The sequence below is a fragment of the Pieris brassicae genome, chromosome 6 (genome assembly GCF_905147105.1).
Source record: "Pieris brassicae chromosome 6, ilPieBrab1.1, whole genome shotgun sequence".
Lineage (NCBI taxonomy): Eukaryota > Metazoa > Arthropoda > Insecta > Lepidoptera > Pieridae > Pieris > Pieris brassicae.
Genome location: NC_059670.1, coordinates 14,882,145 through 14,903,049, shown reverse-complemented (window position 1 = coordinate 14,903,049; position 20,905 = coordinate 14,882,145). Strand labels below are relative to the sequence as shown.

At 31.5% G+C, this 20,905-nt stretch overlaps 1 protein-coding gene across 1 annotated transcript in view; it reads left to right on the top strand.

Moving 5' to 3' along the window:
• The first annotated feature begins 419 nt into the window (after positions 1 to 419).
• LOC123710591 (protein wingless-like) overlaps positions 420 to 20,905 on the top strand; it is a 61,356-nt gene continuing 40,870 nt past the window's right edge. Inside the window, exon 1 of the mRNA XM_045662605.1 lies at positions 420 to 477. The gene's annotated coding sequence lies outside the window, so the exon portion shown is untranslated. The remainder of the gene's footprint in view (positions 478 to 20,905) is intronic.

Genomic DNA, 20,905 nt, shown 5'->3' with positions numbered 1-20,905 from the left:
GGAATACTTACAAACGACTTAAAAGCAAGCCAGTCTGGTTTTGTATTTCCAAGCGCGCGGGTTGCGAGCGCGTCGGCAACTAGATCGACTACCAAGTCTTTCGAATTTCATAAAAAAAATTGATTCTTTTTTTAATAATCCGCTATTCGATTTTGCGGTTTTGTTTTTTTTCGTAGACCGAGTTTCGCATCGGCCAGGAACTTTCATAAAGTTTGTTTTAAAAGTTTTTAGTTAATTTTTTGTGTTTTTGAAAAAAAAATTGTACTATTGGTTTGTGTTTGGGCAGTGATTTGTTATTTTTTGGGATGTAATGAAAGTTTTTGTTTTTTGGAGTTTTGCGGTGGCATAGTGTCGTGAACTTTCGAAAAGTGTTAAGGAATTTTCTTTTGGCTCTATCAACAAAAGCACAATGATGTTGTTTTGGAAAATCTTATGCACTTTAATTGTATTAGTGCAAGCGGTGACGGGCAACTGGTGGTAAGTCATTACAGATAAATTAATATTTATAAAGATTTTTTTTATCTACATTACAATATAGGTTTAAATTACTGTATAAGCCGGCGCTCGCGCGTTTGTCATCAAAGAGTTAGCCCACGAGAATCTTGGTACCATAATTCCTTGAAAATTACTTCAATTTCATTAAATTACTTATTGTATAGGTTGTGAGGTATCACTTCCGCAACCACAAAATTTTAAAGCCAAATCCATCTTACATTACACTAACAACTTATTGGTGGTATGCAGTTATTGTATATCCAGTAAAAAACATACTTAATATGTTATTAAAAAAACATTTTATTCGTTCAACAGCGTTTCAATTGATTGGAAACTATAAGTTCTCTTCAACTATAAGTTCCACATTCTTGGTAATGAACAATAAGTAAGTCAAAGATATGATATTCTATAATGATTTTATAGAATTTTTGTCTATTAAATTGCCATTAAGCTGCGCAAGCTCAAACCATATCTGTGAAAATTTTAATTATTGTGACGCATAGTTTTACAGTATTTCAGTTAGCTCAAGTTAAAAAGTATTCGATTGAATAAAGGAAAAAGCGATTTTATTTTAAATAATTATGCGTTAATTTAATCATGATTTTTATAACACGTGGATAGTTATTAATAAAATACTTGAAGTATTTATTTCAATAATTTATAAATCTATATTAAATTTTATATAAGTTGATTTATCATCTTTTATCATTAAATTGTCAAACAACATACGCCATTTTATATTAAAAGTATATGTACTACTAGTAAGTAATACATAACAACGAAATACCGTTATAAATATAATTTGTCTATAGAGTGGCACACTAATCTGTAAAAAAATAATTGTAGATTTGCTCTAACTAATTAAAATCATAGTATGGAATCACTCGAGTTTTATATTTTAAATCTTATTATATTAAGGAGTATTACTCTTAAGGTAGTTCATCGAATTTCTACACGCAAATCAATTTGATCAATCAGTGAGTGTTTTTTTAAAAATCTTTAAAACCCGAGGCGGTTAAGAATTCTCCGCGTTTTTATAAGTAAATTTAAAAATTACTTAAAGGATGTTTCTAGATGTAAGTATACTTCAAATTTTCAGCGTATACGAGTACAATGTTCAGCAAGTATTTTGCGACGTATTCAAGAATTTAGCAGTCAATTTACATAACATAGTATTTCTTATATACAATCCATTTTATATGTTAGCACCATTCCATTATTATAATAATAATATTTAGCTAAATTTGCCTATGTTTATATTACTAATGAAATGTTGAAAAGGATTTTTTTGTTGTTGTTAGATATCATTTATCAACTTTTAACAATTTAATACATAATAACTGCATAGTACACATTTTATATGTAAACATGAAGATAATAATATTGCCAATTAGAAGGATAACAATATTAAGGTAAATTGTAAATCCATGTTTAGTTTTCATGTAAGATTTCATCATAGTGTATAGCAGATAATGATTATAGTCAACACGATAGTTTTATTAAGAGATGCTAGTAGATTTTATAACAAATTAATAATATAAAGGAAAATATAGAGAACGTCAGGGCTTAGTTGTTAAACAAGTTCCATTTTAAGCCAAAAGTTTTTGATTTTTAGCAAAATAATATTCGATAGAGCGTGGCTAAAAAAACTCTATAACTCGATTTAAAATCAGTAAATTTAAACTTTTTTTATAAAATAGGGTAAAACTATTTTATAAACAGTTACAGTTTTAATTAACGCACCCAGCGTTGCGCACTATACAAATAATACACTGTTATGTACCTATGCTCTTTAAAAATACTTAGAGGTCGATCTCGGGATGTCCTTCACTGAGTGCCGATTCCACAAATCACTAGGCAGCAAAAAGAAATGCCATCAAACATAGGTTTAAGTCTACTAAGCTCAAATTAGTCGGACAGTAGGTATGCCAATAATGTTACCGTTTTATAAAATAGGGGCCAAACGACCATATATAAAGAAGCCTGTGTTAGTCAGAGCATTTGCCCACTCCAGTAAGCTTCCTTTCTGCCCAAGCCGAGGTTCGAGTCTCACAGGAGACGCCCTTGCGCTAGTCGTGGGAAAAACCAAATAAGCTCGAGCTGAGCTGTAAAGGCCCTAAAGGCCAATAGCAAGATTTCTTACAAAAAAAAGTCTTTGCGTCCGGCCTATGAGAGAGGAGTAGGCTCCTATTTAAATAGAGGTCGTATCTCTTTGGGAAGTTCTCCACTGAGAGCTGATTCCACAAATCATTAGGTCCCAAATCCCAATGGAAGGTTTCTGGAGTCTTTTTCCGTTAAACACTATTTTGTGGTAACAACAAGAGTTATTTGTAAAAATGAGATGATAGATTTACTAACATTACTCCCTTAAACGAAGCTTGAATTGGCTAGTTATTCAAGATAAAGAAACGTGGAGAGGAATGAAGAAAATGTGGCCCAATGTAAAATTACTAAACAAATAACTGTTAAAACGAATTTATTTGTTGTTATAAAACTAATTAAATGTTAATTAATAAAGCATTATTATTATCGGACACGTTTTACTTAACACAAAAAACGAGCTCCAACTAATCATATAAGGCAAAGGAGCAGGTAGAAGGAGACCTGGCCGCAGACGCATGTTTTGGTTAAAAACCTTAGACAAAGGTTTGGTCAAAGCACCAAGTCATTGTTTAGAAGCGTGTCGTCTAAAATTAAACAAGCCGTGATGATCGCCAGCCTTCCCAAGGAGATGGCACTAAAAGAAGTCTATTATTGTTGTTGGTAGCTGCTTCAGCCCAGTATCGAGTCATGATCTTGAAACATATGGGCCTAAACCAAGTGAACAGTTTTTTATGGGTTATTATCTTGAATAAATTTTGAAGGATGTATGTATAAGTCTTGTCCTGTTATAGTTCATCGATGTAGGAATACTGTAATCTTCAAGCAAAATTGGTTATGGTAAGCTAAGCTGTTTAAAAATAATAAACTCTTTCTTCGTAAAACTTCTACAAACGTTCAAACATTACCTGTACTAAACGCATCCCTAACATTTAGTAATTATTGTGGCTCGCGTGTCCTATTAAATAACAAAAAAACACAATATGTAGTTTTGCACTTTTATTTAATGAATTTTATTTATTGAAATTTCACATGAAATCGATATGGTCGCTCGTTACTTATTATTAATAATTAGATGTGTCAAAAAAATACTTCACTTTTCCATTACGAATTATTTTTAGCCGTTACTTTGCGATTAAAAATAGTTGAAACATAAATAATTTTCGTGTTTACATTTAGCAACAATGTTTGACAGATGTTTTTAAAAACAAAACACGATTTACGAGACTTGCTCAACTGAACTCTTTAGTTTATGGTCGGAGTTAATAAAGGTTGTAATAAATGGTTTAGAGGCTTTATACCTCAATTATTTTTCATTTAACAATAGTTGTATGGATTGATGATGAGTTGGTAAATTTTCCGCTTTTCCAGACTAATTATTTATTATATTTTTTTATTATTATTACCTAGAGGGTTTTTCCTGAAAGCTCACGCTGAAGGTACTAGGCCAACACTGCTAAAGATATTGTAATATTTTTATTGCACTATAAAAAATTTAAGATTTAAAACCGTAAGTTCTCTGTTTACAAATAGTCTAACAAAAGGCGGCGAAAGTTATTTTGTACGGTACTCTTTTCAGCGATCGACAACATTTAACAGATTCTGTTCGTTAATACTATGTAGTTTAATATGTAGACTTGACAAGTATGTCGAGAAATGGACCAAAGATTTCGTCTCTTAATTTATTAAATAAAATAATTGTTTAAATAAAGAAATCAATCGTTTATTTGCAATGAAAGTAGTACAATTATATTTATTTAATTATAAGAACAACCGCTCAATCAGACATAAAATAGGCATGTAAATGTCATTTCAAGTATCATGATACTAGTTTTTTTTCGAAATAAATAACAATAAAAATATACTTCTATCGGAGGAATTTTGGTTTAAACTTTCATTATTGAGCTTCAAAATTCTGTTTTTTTTATATTTTCTGTTATTCAAAGCTTGTCTTGATAAGAAAGAACATAAACAATTAGCCAATCATTCATCGTGGTTGTATTAATAAATTTGTGCATACATTCATATACCTAGCTATAATTATGGCAGGCACAGGAGGCCGATCACCAACTTGCCTATTAGATGAAATGATCATGAAACAGATACCTAGAGAAATAAACAGCCCAGACCTCAAAAAGGTTGTATCGCCACTGATTTATTTTTTTATTTTGAATGATAAAATTTAGTTAGACAATTAGTAAAAACACTATATTTTAAAATTATAAGAGCTTCTTTTTATTGTCTATTATTAAAAACAGAATTGATACACTGTAAATCAAAAGCTAGCTCAATTAAAAAATAGGATTGTTTTATTTGACAATTATAATTATCTAATTTAATTAAAAAAATATAAATAGAAAATGAAAACCAATTTAAAAAGTTTGGTCCCTGTGGTAGTGTACGCCTTAATGCTGGCGGCATTTCCTCGCTGTATTTCGATACTTATTGGTTGAGCGAGAACAGCACCAGCTCTGGGGTCACAGCTACTATCTTCCAGGCGCCACTTTATGTACATCTTTAATTAGCGCCTGTGCACTTGATCCCCACGGGTATAGTCTCTACTACAACGGGAACAAAATCGAATAGGAAGAAAGGCTCAGTTGAGCCGTTTATTATTTTATGTTTAGTTTTATTATTTTGAAGAATATTTTAAACTTCTTTACGTGCGTTTACATAATGACAAATCATTGAAGTTTTGGTCCAAAGATTATTATTATTGTAGATTATCATATCGAAGCAGTTAAACCAAATGCTTGCAATCCCTGAACTCCACGGAGGCGAGTATAAATAATTTTAGTGTGCGGAAATGGATACATTCTACATCAAAGCTCAGTTGACAAATGTGACCGTTCTCGCTAAATACACGTTTTTGTACATAAATTAGCTCTAATAATATTGAAGTAAAATCCCATTATTTTTATGAACGAAAATTCTGTCGTTCTTATTTCAAATTGTTTAATGTCATGCCAACATTCCTTTGGTCACAGATTTCTTTATTTAAGAGCGAAGTAATCTTTGAAGATTGAAATGATTTGAGGGCGAATCATACTTACCAAAGTGTGTCTAGTGCGGGTAAGCGATCAGGATTCGCTCTCGTTTCGGTAACGTTAGAGACGTTACAATATTAAGTAAACACTAGACGTCAACTTCATCACCAATGTGAACAAATGCCTACAAATTTTAATATTGAGATAACAGACATAATTTCCAAATGATTATACACTGTTTATCGCAAACTTCATTACTGAAAATTGTGCTTGTCTTGAGTCTTAAGACTTCCTCTATACCATCATGATTAAAAACTACCCTGACTTAAAACTTAAGTAAAAATTACGATAAAGGCCATATTTACTGCTTAAAACTTATTTTGTAAAAATTGTGAATTCATATATTTACTAATCTTTGTAAAACCCAACCAAATTGTATTTAAAATAAATTATGATGAGATTTACTCTAAGTATATAATATAATGTATAATGTATCAATAACCCTTAAATAAGCTCAAACCGGGAAAGTTCAGCGTTGATGTTGCCGTTTAACTGTGCTAAATTATTATCTTATTTTAAAGTGTTAAATTTAGGTTAATTGGATGTAAGAATAATTTCAGTAAAACATTTTGTATTTTTTTATCGGTGTTGTATCTTAAAATTAAGAAATTTGCTACGGGCTTTTTTTGGAATAACACATTTGGGAAGACAAAATATTGATCTGATTGGATCACACACGATTAAGATAAATTAACAGTTATGTTAATGAACCAAACTAATCATTGTTTCTTCTCATTTAGAATTGTGATAATTAAGGTGTTGCGAAATTATTTTTTCTATTTAAACATGGCTGTATTAGCGTTCCGATTTACGCAACAAGAATACTCTTGCACTTGGCCGATTTAATAAATGGAGCAAGGAACGTTTCAAATTAAACACTACAAAATAAAAACTTAATTGCTGCATAAGAAAAAGAAAGCAAAAAATCTGCTTACTTAACATAAACAAAAAGGATAAATTATGCGGCGCGTTTAAACGATTTTACGATAAAATGTTTAATATTTGCGTTGTAATCTTTAGTGCGTACATAAAGCTGTATAACGAAATTGTAAGTGCTAAATTATGATAATCGTTATGTAAGGGTTTTTTATGACGGTTAAAAAGTAATTTTGCTAAGCAGTTTACATGGTAACAGTAGATAAGTCTTAAAATAGGGGTTAATTATAACTAAATAATAAATAGCCAGTAACTGCTGCCCCTATCTATTGTAGTTCTATTTCAATAACCCTTTGAGTCAATGCAGGAACGTCATTAGTTCCACTATTTTTCATTTCCGAAGATGCGTCGATAATTAGCAAGTGTCTAGCACGAGTTGTTTCACGTTATCGTTATAATATATATTCACTTATTTATTTATTAAAGTATACCACATATATACTTTCCTTTTAATCGTTATTAAAAATTTAACCGACAGTTTCTTAAGACCAAACTATTAATTATTTCATTACCACTAGAAAACATTAATATCAAACGCCTACTAGTCGTTATAACACAGCAAAGGTTTATTTAATTTATTATAACTGCGACAGGTATGTGATTGTCCATTGAATGCTGTTGCAATAATTGTGTAATCATTTTAGCAATAAATGTTATGATTACGGCATGACGACTGAATGAACATGTTAACACAGCTGGGATGAGAGGCACCGACAATTGACAAATGACAGTTTAATTTAATGGCACTTGAACTTAACAGATTGTTTTGGGAAAAAATGGCGGGATGCATCACTTTTCATGTCGGCCATTTTCACTATCATTTTGGCATTTCAAAAAAAAAAAAGAATGTTATGCTTTGCCTTATTTTTTTTTAATAAGTTCGTTTTTTTTTCAATAGTTAATTATAGTATGAATTACAATTTGACGGTTTTTTGTATTTCATACAGATAAGAGATCGAGACATTTTTATTTAATTCTACTCACCCGTAACTCACTCACAGACAATAGAATTTTATTTGTCTAGCCTATAGTCTATGGCCTCAGTAAACGTGTCAACCGGTTTGTCGATGTCCTTATTAACGAGACACGAGTTTATTTAAATCCTATAATACGCTTAACACTGTTAATTCTAGGATTCCAGAGAAATACTAGCTTAGAATGTGTAATATACGCGCTATTTAATATAAATTAGTTAGCTGGAAAAATATCCAAATGAAACCTTGTTAATTAAATATTAAATATAGTAACCATAGAATCACACCCGGTACTACTTTTGAGCCAATTGGAAACATTTGGAATCTTCTAACTGAAAAAAAAATATCTCTCAATTCTAATATATGAAAAATTTCCTAATAGTTTATTACTAGACTACTTAGGTCTAAAATAAACCAGTTCTATGTATTACTAACTAATATATACTTATTTATTTAAAAAAAGGCTTTCCAGCGGGCATTACAGTAAAAAATACATCACAAAATTAATAAAAACTAATTGTTTATTCTTTACCTTGGATATATATATATCTAATAAGATATACTGTATAAGAATCTTTCTTTGTAAGGTAGAAGTTTTTTAAATTATTTATTAACATTTCAACTTATTTAATAAGTAATTTTTTAAGGCATAATATTTTATTTATTAATGATAAAAGTTTTCACTTATTTAGTATGTATGTTTGTGATTTTTTTTTAATTCTAACAGATTTATAAACGTTTTGGCTATCCTAAATGTTTTTTTTTAAATCATTATGTTTTGAAAATTCACTTACTGTGTTTCGTTAACGATTTCCTAGTAATTTCTTTCTCAAGGCTATCATTTAAGTTACTTATTAACTTTTTTTAACAATTAATTTTTTTATACTAAAAATTATGTATGTAACATAATGATTACATGGGGCAGAGAAGGTTGTGAAACACTGCTCTAGACATAACGCCTAATTAACAAAATGTATCATAATAATTCATAACATAAAACCTAAAACGAATTTGTTGTTTTAAAATTTTGACATTAAACACGTGTGAACAATCAGTGCCAATGTGAAAAAACAGTGTCATGTGTCATTACAATGAGCTACATTCATGTTACTTGACTAATATTAGTACTGTCGAATGGAAAAGTTATTATTTTAATTATTATTTATTTATTACGTTAACTAACGGATTAACAAACAATATTATGTGTTTTTCTACAATTATTTAAGAAATGTAAGCCCAAAATATATAACTACCTGAGAAATATTTTTATAATTTATATACTCAAGAGCAGTGTTGGCTTAAGGCATCAGCGTGCGACTCATAATTGAGGTAGTAGGTTCAATCCACGCCTGGCACCAAGGGACTTCTATGGGCGCTTTAAGCAAACGCTCGTATGGCTAAAGTAAATAGTCTTGAGAAAATGCCTGACCAAACAGTGGACGGCATGTATCGGCCACAGAAGGCTGATGATCTACTTGCCTATTAGAAAAAACAGATGATCACGAAACATATACAGAAATCGGAGGCCTAGACCTAGAAGGTAGTGACACCAGAGGCATTTTTCCATAGAACAGAGGGCTAACAGAAAGGAGGCTCACCCAATATTAAGTAATATCATGGACTCTCTCAATGCCATAGGGCTCGCGAGTGCGTTGCCGGCCTTTACAAACTTTAATAGTAAAATATGTATATAAAATATTGATTACAATAATTTTACAATTAGTTTCTCTCGTGACTGTACTAGACCCTATAAAACTGATATTAGATTGGGGATTTAAATAGCACATGTGCTCTAAACATCCTTTTCCAGATTGTGTCCGATTCAATTTTACAAAGTAATATTTCACACAAGCATGCCGGATAAAATCATTTATAAGGCGTCGCATACAACACATTTGCATATACATCAATCTATAGGGCTGTCTCCATGGAACAATGCAATTGTTAAGACAAATGTTACAGATAAATGTTTTTATAATAAATATTGTTTTAAAATGATTTAAATGAATAAAAAAACTTTTTATTTATATGAATAAAAAAACTTTCTATTAGCAATATATGTAGTTTTTAGATAACACAACTCTCTTAAAAATAATTTGTACTGTAATTTTTTTGGTATAAAGTTGTTTGCTTTGGTGGAAGTTATAGTAATAATTGGAACCACAGATTTCGTCAATCAATTTTTATATTATATTTGTCATTATTGTTTAATGTTGATCTGTGTTTGCTGACTATATGAATTGAATTGTTGTTAAATGAATTGTCCGTATTAGTTTACACTATATTTAATCATAGTATTTTTTTTATATTGCCAGTACTTCCAATAGTAACAGCAATAGCGGCGTTTTTGTATCCAAGTTGTATGTAGTCATCTCAATATCCGTAGCACTAATGTCATCTTGAAATCGGGGAAAAAAAACTCAATATTGATTTAGGAATCACTGTCGGTTCCCATCACAACATTTAACTCATTATTACAATTTTACTAAGTAGTTATTTTGTTTTAAACATAATGAAATCAATTAGATTTAGGGTCCTTCAAGAAAAGGCATACTAATTCTTAAAACGCCGGCAACACACTCGTGAGCCCTCTGGCATTGAGGGTGTCCATGGGCGGTATCACTTTACATCAGAGTCTCCTGATCATTTGCCCCCCATTAAAAACTGTACCAAAGTTACACTTTCCTTAAAGCATGGTCATGACTCGTTTAATGTATTTTTTGTGATGGGCGGATATAATGCTAGTGGCAACCCTATAATGGCTCAAGGGCTAGTGCACATCGTTTGGCTAATTTGGTGATGTTGTACAAGTTGCTTCGGTCTTTACCCTGCCTATTACGATATTAGAATTGTATAGTGTTGTTTTATTATATCGATAATTAACAGAACAATATATATTATCCAGATATTTATAATATTTGGAAGATGACTGACGAATAAAATCAACTCTATATTAGATTTATTTTATAGAATGTAAAGAATTTAAATAATGGCAATAATAATAAGTTATTTACATCACAACAAGGAACAAGAAGAAAGAAATAAATGGCCGTTCGTACCGCTAAAACTAGTTTCTTCCGGACCAAACTGAATTCAAGTTTCAACAGGTATCTTTACCATATACTGCGTCGGAGGAAAGCTCATGCAAATGCTTTTAGTAGAAAAATCTAATAACAACTTCGACTTCATTCCGCTACCTCTGCGAGTGTCTTGACCTCGGAAACGAGAATCAGCGATCCCTGTCCTGTACCTTCAATTGCGGCAGGTTCTTCTCCACACTGTTGAACCAGCGATACCTAGGCCTACGATTTTGGTCCATTTGATTCACCCGTCAACTTTTTGCCCAATCGTATCAACCATTCTCGATAACGCAATAACATCACTATAAATATGAATATTTAATTTCACCCCTTTCGGCGTGTTTATTTATTGGCCGTATATCCCCGGGCTGTTTTGCATACGTTATTGTGGGGTGACTGCAATGAATGCATAATACACTAATATTGAATGTACTGAATTAGATAGGAACGAGAACAGGGCAAACTATTTACCCAATATGTTTTATAATATAGAATATAATACACGACCACTAGCTCTGCCTGAGATATTAGGCAGATAAAGATACTTTCGTAGAGATTTCTTTAGTTATTGAATAGAAATAATATATACTATATGTATACAATACATACAATTTTACTAGACTACAATTTAATTATTTAATTCTATATTTTTATACGACTAAATATGTCGGTATTTATCAAGTTGTCGACGTAATTTTTGTTAGTTTATACATATTTAAATTTTAAACCATTCGTGTTATATTCTGTTAAGGTATCCGATTATTATAAGTATTACAATACGAAATTAAACTTCAAATATTGGCATAAAGTTAAAAGTATTGCTACAATATAAAAAAAAAATTCAAATATAAATTTTTTAAACGCAATAAAGAATTTAAAAAAAGAACATTAGTGATTTTTTGAATTATATTTGTATTATTACAACACATGGCATCCTATATATTTTTTTAATAGAATGCATTATTATTTATGGCATAATATTCAAATTCTACCATATCTGTGGCAGCGCCCGCTTCAGCGCATGCGTGCTGTAGAAGGTTTTGGCGCCATTTTAATTTTGTACAAACTTTAACGTCAGATCAGTGACCATGAATATTTTTTAAGAATTGTAATAAAATTTGTCCAAAATAATTTTAATAATAAGTGGTGTTCAAACGCACAGGCGCTAATTAAATAAAGATTTAAGTTGGCGCCTGGTAGTTAGTGACGGTGAACCCAGAGCTGATGCTTTCCTCCCTCATCGAATAAATATATGGAAATACAGATAGGAAATGCGTTAAAGGTACATTGCCACAGGCACCAACATTTTTAAATTTGCTTATATTTTAATTATTATGATTACTATGTAGGTTACAAAAATTTTAAGTATGTTTAAATGTAGTGTACATTTATGTGTTGGAAATTATTAGTTTTTTAAATATCTTTCAAGGGTCATTAAATAATGCTTTCGGTTTACATTGTTAAATCAACTGACTCGATACAATTCTGGTTTGTTTCTCATTCCCACGGCATTCTCGGAAACGTATGGAAAGACTGCATTACCAAGAAAAGTTAATTTAATATATTTGTTTCTTGTCTGGTATTTTCTATAACAAATGTTTGGTTTACTCGTAGTATAAATTTAAGTAGAAATCTTAATAATCATTTATTTTAAAAATGTGTCATTTTTTTCATAAAAACTTGGACTCAAGGCTTTACGCACCATCATCTCAAAGTTACATTATGTAGAGGCCACGGAGTGTTTAATTCTGTTGAGGTATTTTGTAATGACATTATATATCTATACAAATATTATAAAAATGTTTAATTATTACTAGTGATAGTGATATTATGTACTATGTATTATAAAACAGGGGGCAAACGGGCAGGAGGCACCTGATGTTAAGCGATACTGCCGCCCACTGAAAACTCAATGCCGGAGGGCTCGTACATCGCCGGTATTTTAAGAATTGGCACGCTGTGTTTTTTAATGGACCATAAGTCGAATTACATCGGAACATCTCAACGGAAAGTTGGTACTACATAGCGGTGTTGCATGGCAAACATGTCTTAGAAAACGCTAATTTGTGGAAAGGCGGACGTCGAGGTGATATGGGTGAAATTTCATATTCTGCCTCGATGATGAAACTCCGAGGTATAAATCTAAACAACTCCTTTGAACACTCTCCATGGTAACTGTGGTAAAAGATGTAGAGAGACCCAACTCTACGCTTCGAACCGCTCTTTGTTGAATATGGTGAGAACAGTACAGTTGTAAGCGATGGCCCGAAGTCAAGTACCTATTTATTTCCAAAATATACAATAAATAAAGCTTTACATATATTCGTTTGTCCAATTAAAATGGTTAAATAATTGTATCACTAAAGTGTGAAGGAATGTTAATCGCTAATAATGCATTTGACTCAAAATTCCCATTACGAGATAATGTATCCCACGTTAGGGCATTCCAAATTTAATTACAGACATATTTCACACGGTAAAATATTTAAAAGGATACTTTTTTTAGGGTGGACCACCACTGACTTTGGTAGCCAAATAATGAACGACCGCCATTAATTTCAAGCGATCACAGAGCTTGTCAACAGTTGTATTTTTTGGTGATAACTTTTATTTACAACGTATGACTCATGTGATTTCGTCGTATTAATACCAATACACTATATTGATTGTGGCTTTTATATTGAGTTTTTAGTATTTAATCATTCTTGTCATAAACTAAATCAGTCTCTGGTTTCACTAAAGGGCGTCAATTAAAACAGTGAAACAAAACTGATTTAAATTTTATAACATTGTCGTCCTATTATTGTAATAAGAAACATATTTTATGAAGGTTGCGATAATGTTTTGGATGATATAATTCAGCTACCAAAGGATTTAATAAAGAGATATTATCGTGTATAATTTATTTTAACCTTTCGAGAAGATTTAATGTTTCTACAGATTTATTAAGAACTTTATCAATTGCAATAATGATTCGATTTCCATCCTATAATATGTTGCTTATTATAATATATAAGAGCAGTATTGGCCTAGTGGCTCCAGCGTGCGACGCTCAGCCATGAGGTCGTAGGTTCTATCCCCGGCGGTGAACCAATGGATTTTCTCTCTATGTGAGCATTTATCTTTAGGTCGAACGGTGCCTTAGACCCAAAAAGTCGACGGCGTGCGTCAGGCACAGGAGGCTGATCACCTACTTGCCTATTTGATTAACAAATTATCATAAAACAGATACAGAAATGTGAGGCCCAGACCTAAAAAAAATAGCAGCGCTATTGTTTTTTTTTATAATAATTAATAAGGTATATTCTACGCTGTGTATTTCACGTTTTTTAAGAAATATCTTTTTACAATTATTTACATTGTGACTTGGATGATATGCTTAATTCATAATGGTATTAATGTAATTAAGTTGTTGCCCAGAAGCTTGACCAGCGTTAAAGTCTTCAACTAACACTTGGTTTAAAAATTTACAGATACAGAATTCTCAAGGCACTGGATTTTTAAATAATCAATAAATAATAGAATCTTAAAACTTACCCTTAATAATAATAAGAAGAATAAGATCTTGACTTATCTGATCATAACAATGCTTTATATGTTAGGTAACACCATGGTGCATCTTTGGCTAAATACCTACAACTTGCATCTGTATCTACGAAATAATAGTGGTCAATAAAAAAATCAACGGTTTTTAGCGAGGCTTTCTATAGAGGTTTTATGAAAAAGCTTAACCAGAGACAATTAAATTGTCTTTGATAAATAATAAATATAGTATTAAATTATCCATTTCGCAATCATTGATTGCATAACTCGATAAATTATCAATCAAGAGGGCGGTACCAAATAGCCGTCTTTCAAGTTGTCGATAAAGATCTGTTTTTATTAACATCGGAATAAAAACGTTAATACTGAGGTCTTAATGTCATTTGCTTGGCTGCGATATGAGTAAATAATGCAAGCATTTCTAATTAGTTTATAATATCTGCGGTATGACATCGTTTAACATTGTATCAAGATTTCATCACAAATCTCATTGTCTGTAATAAGACTAGTACAATATTGCATGTTGTGTTTCGAAAAGCAAATGTACGTAAAAATTACAAAGTTGGTTATGGCGCCTAAAAACCTCTTGATACTTATGGTAACAACGTGGATAGGGTAGGTTCCATATAAAACAAAATAGAATTTTCTTAATAAAATTAAAAATATATTAGCCACTAAGGCAAATGACTTTTTGATACATATCGTTAGCATGATATCAAAAGCGTAGACAATTTTAAACCGACTCCAAAAGAGGATATTAGTTTAGGATATGACGATGATCTAATTATGTAGGTTGCAAATAAAGATAAATACGTAATTCTATTCTTAAATACAATACTCGGAAATCGATTCGAAACATCATCATGATCCATATTTACATGAGTTAATTTAGGTAACAGGTAAGTTTCATCTAAATCGCTAGTAAACTAGTTTTGAGATAAACGCAATGTATAAGTAGACGAGTAGGTACTGTACGGTCCCTGCTTGAATGGGATGCTTTGAATAATGGAGGATATTTTTAGTAAGTGCTCAAGTATAAAAATAAGACTTTATGCTAAATGCTTATAATGTTGAAGAAAGTGCCTGCGTTTCTCGAGGCGTAAATCTGACCATTCATGTTTTCGCCATGATTATAAAACTAAAAGTGAATGAAATGTACAGCCTCGGCTCAGACAGGTACCTTGTTAAATAATATTGATGGATATAAATTCGTAATTTTTCTATATCTATTAATCTTAACACATCGAAATTAACTCTGCAAAAACAGGCACCTGGGAACATTTAAGAGTCTGGTGTAGTCAGTCTACTGACAATCGTATAAATTAATATGCGTGAAGTGAATTCTGGCATGATTTTAAAATATCGAAATTAACAGCCGAATCAATAGAAGTGGTCGGCAACATAGACAATTATTCCAAGCATCGAAAGTCGATGAAGCACAGTTTCTTGCAACACGGTGGTCACGTAGTAATTTAGGGCAAAAATTATACTGTAAAATACTAAACTAAAAATAACAAAATCCCATTCATAAATTATAATAATATTGAGTATTAGTATGCATGATATGTTAATTAAGAATTTAATTACATGCATTCCTATTGCACCGGCGTAAAATTGTTTGAATTATGAAATTGATCTTTGGAAATCCACCTTGCTAATTACCAACTGTGTATACATAATATTGTAGGCGATTAAGAAGTTTTTGTATGTGTTTACAGACTCACCAACACTACTTAACGAATTGTATTAATTGTACGAATGTATTCATTGTAAATATCTTTTGTATATATACAGAATGTTTCATTAAAATTTGGTTATAGAAGTTAGGCGCTTATTTTTGTTGTGCTTTAATCATGATTATTTAATAGATTTATCATACTTTGATTTATCATCTAAATTATACAAAACACACACATTATAATATATGAATGAAAATGAATCTCAACTGTTGTTAAGCTCAAAACTCTAATGCAATAACTTCAAGTAGTCCCAGAGAGATAGAGTACACAACTTTAAAAAATGGCATATTTTTTCACTAAAAACCGACAACGCACCAATATACCTAGTATACATAAAAATTAATAGTAAAATATGTTCCTAAGTGCAAAACTCTGAGGAAGATTTTTGTCAAAATTTCGTGGGGGCGCTTCATAAAAGTAAATACGGACAAACACCTTCAGATGGACAACAGACAGACAGACAGACAACTTAAATATCAAAATGCAGCATTAAACTTAAAACAAATGAACAGAAGAATGAACCAAGTAACTCCATGTTAATAAATTGACAGAAATATACCCTTACTTTAAGTGGCTAATGAAAATGCTATTTTACTTTCAACTTGCTACAATAGTGTGTAAATTCTGATGCAATTGGGTGGCGAGAACAGTTTAATATCCATTTTGTTATTTAGAAGAACTTTGTATATATAACTGGAAAGACGTTTGGCAATCCCACCGGTGATTATAACGGCTACGAGTATTGCGCAGTAGTTGTTACCTTTGGTCTCCGCTTCGTTCTCGTCGAAACATGACAGCGCCTTCCTCTTCATTTTTCGACACTATACCTACCAGTATTCGAAAAAAAATTGTATTGAAGAACGTTACTCTATATGTCTCGATTATTCCCATTCTCGTATTATTCCCATAATATATAAATAATTTCTTTAAAAATTATTGATATATACATCGTAAATCTATATCAATATTAATTAAATTGTGACATAACAGAATGCAACAGTAATTAAAAATAAAATAAAAATCCAACATTATTGAAGCAAACAAAGTTTTTAATATCGCCTCTGTGTTTGCATAGTTTTCATTTTAAATGGACTTAAAGGACTTCAATGGAACTTAAATACAGGCATATAAACCTGTAATAAATCGTAAATCTAATATGATAAATTTTTCAAAACTTGAAATAAATCACAGCTATTAGATTATAATTTCATTATAATTATAAAAGTTACCGTTTATTTTTGACTTCATTGAATAAAAATACGATTTTGAATACAAAATAAAGTATACATAATGGTTTTAGTTAAGTAAATTTTGTATTTATTTATTTATTAAGAAGATATACAGCACAATACAGAAATAGATGTATATTTACATAATAATGTGCCAATTAAAAATCTTCACATATATTTTTTTAATTATAATATTTGATCGCCGTTTGGGTCTTTATAAAAAAGTTTTGAAAAAATTGTACACCAAAATAGCCATTAATACTCTCACTAGTATTAATATTAACTAAAGTCCCGTCTTTATAGGAGCTTTTTCAATTTCAACTTTACACGAAGCTGTGCCTTTTTATAAACATTAATTAACGCCATGTTCAAAATAACAAAAGCTCGAGGGAACTTTACTCCGCAAATACCGGCTGAGTTTAACTGATAATCTTAATAAAAGCTTCAATTTTAGTTCACTTAAACCTGAATTTACTCGGGCCATAATTGATTTATGTTGTTAAACGATATTTGGAAGTATTTGTTTAATGCGGTTAGTAAAAGAACTTTCTTTTAATATACAAATTAATATAACAATGCGTTTGGATATATGTACGAGTATATAATGTGTGCGTTTAATCGTTTTTTTTATTGTTGGGAAATCAATTTACAAACTCCTTCGCGGAGCTACTTGTCAAAGCGGCGCTCTAGTGTGGGGGTCGGTTCGTGAGGTGCAATGGACCCTTACTATAACCTAACAGCCCCATCTGCTCGCTGTAGACGGGAGGACGTAACAGTTTCCCTTAATCCGTGTCATCATCAAGAGCGTCTGCTGCGATACTGCGATGCCAACTTGTGTGTTTTAAGCCTGGGTTAAATGAACAGCCTTTCATCAGAATACATTCTGTAATGTATGTAATTCGAACTTTACAAAAGCTGGAGTAGCTTTTATAGGAAGCCATCCGCCTCATCTATCTGTTGGCAAAAAGCTAAAAATTCGTTCAGACCATTTTATGCGGTTTCACCAACAGATACAGTGATTAATAAGGTATATTATATTATAATATATTAATTGTTGTCACGTGTAAAATCGGCGCGGTGCAGGTTATTCCTTGGTAGGTCCATAGTCCCTTATTATTATGAAATTAGTCTGATTACTACAGCAGCGTTGAACACATATTTATCTTTCCTTTTCTTCTCGCGTAAACGAAATTTGACAGTAAGAGACGAGAGTTTTAAAACATGTGTATGAAGATATTTGTATTTAATTTGTTACACATTATCAGGTGCCACCATCTATGGCGTCATTATTTTCTTTTTCACTAACTTTATAATAAATCGAAGGAGGAAGTTTACTTTTCCGTTTTTTTTAATTGGCTGTAAAAAATAAAACAGGATCGCTCGATTATTCGACATTTGCTGGCAAATTTGACATGAAACGTCAACTCGACCTTGGAAATGCCAAATCGTCAATGACGTCATATCCTTTGTATTAGTCTATGTACGGGAACTTATTATGGGAAATCTTCTATCTCTCTCGCAAGGGGCGTGGCATCCAAGCGTTTAATCATTTTAATATTGGCTTCATGATGGACGTACTTGATTGAAAATGTATTATCTTTCGATCTTAATAGGTGTTTGTAATTACTATGAGCTTACAAATTGGTACACAGATAATAGCTTAATAAATGTCTTAGATAAAATTAATGGAGATAAAATCAAAAGTCAGCGATGTGAGTGCTTTATCATACTGCTTTTATCAACCCATTATTTCTTTACAAACCACATTAAACTAGTTACACTATTTAAAGTTTAAGTATATTGCATTCCGATTAAAGAAACTATGCTAAGGACAGGTCCAGATTTTTTTAAACACCGTTAATAAGTTTAGTTTAAGTTAGTTAACTCATAAAAAATTGTGTTAAAGATGGCGAATTACGAATTTTTAGAGTAAAATTAACACACAATAAATGAAATTGAACCAATAGCAGGAAGCATGTTTTTTAATTTGCCTGGTAAATAGTACGGATGCTCCAAAGCTGGTGCATTGCTAGTTCAACGAATAAGTATGGCAATGCAGCTAGGAAATTCTGCCAACATTAAAGGCACCACAGGTGCCAAAATTTAAATTGTTTTAATTTTCTATTTATGCAATTTTAATTATTACCATTACAATGTAGGTAAGAATATTATAAATCCTGTATTTGTGTGTGGAAAATAAATCGCTTATAGTGTGTTTCTATTATGAACACAAAAACTTATTAATAAAAATATTTTGCAGACATACTTTAACACGTTTGCATTCTTGCACATTGAAGTAAGCATTTTGCATTTCATAGAAATAAAATGCGCTGCCGTGCTCATTGTTCCAACCATTCACGTTTGTTGACTATGGATACTAAATTCTACAATGAACTTTTAGAAATACTTATTTTATATAGTATTTGTTGCAGACAGTCGCTTTAGTGTAGCAAATACCTTACATAATACTTAATTAAATAAACATTGTTTATTTTAATCCAAAAACATAAAAATATACAGTTTTCTTAACCTACATAGTAATAATAATAAGAATTAAAATTATAACTAAATTTAAAGGTTTAGGTCCCTGTGTTCCTTTAATGCTGGCAGCATTGCCTCGCTGTATTTTGATACTTTTTCGTTTAGCGAGAAAAGCACCAGCTCTGGAGTCACCGGTACTATCTACCAAGCGCCAACTTAAATCTTTAATTAGCGCCTTTTCACTTGAACCCTACGGCCCAAGAGTCTCTACCTCAGTCCCCACACTAGGCCCTGTGTTGTGACCAGACTCTTTTGATGTACATAAGAGAACGTAAATTCTGTATTTTTTTATAGAAAAGGGGGCAAATGGGCCCTGATGTTACGTGATATCGCCGCCCATGGACACTCTTAATGCCAGAGGGCGTTGCCGGCCTTTTAAGAATCGGTACGCGCTTTTCTTGAACTAGCCTAAATTATTGGTTCGGAAATACTTCAGTGTTAAATATGCAGTAAATAAAACCACATAAACAGCCAAAAGTGCATGCATGATGAGCCACTCGCGTCTCTGACTGGCTCACCTCATAAGATCCCCAACTATAGGTACCTAGTAACTTTTCCGTTCTGATAGCATTCTTTGTAACTCCCTCAGAATTATACATATATATATAATTTAGTTGTAAAGGATATCTGAAGTGCAATTAAAGTTTACCAAAGACAGTGCCTCTTTTCGGAGTATGAAGAATGGAAGAAAAAAAAAAATATTAAGGCAAAATGAAGTGTGAGGGGTCTAAGCTATAAAGAATAATATGTTTATTCGTCACAAGTATTGCATATGCATTATAATTTTGAGATGGTCCCTCATTTATAGAACAGAGGGTAACCAAGCAGGAGGCTCACCTGATGTTAAGTGCAACCCCTCATGAACACTCAATGCCAAGGCTCGCCAGTGTGTGGCCGGCCTTTAAATTTAATTATACTCACAATATGAAGACTCTGAGTAAGGAGTATTTTTGGTTTGCTGATTATTAAATAGGAGATATCAAAACTAAGTTGAAACCTAGGATTTATTGATTTAACCTTTAAACAAACAAATATTTAATTAGCACATGGTGACAAAGATTTGTATGCCCACGAATAAGGATGATTTTGTAATGTAAGTCGCTAATGTGATTTTTTTATAAAATACGCGAAAAGGCTGGCCAGCCTTTGACATGAGTTTTCCTGTCTCAAAATTGATATTACATTTTTAAAACTCTAAAATGATAAGCATCGAATTAAGAA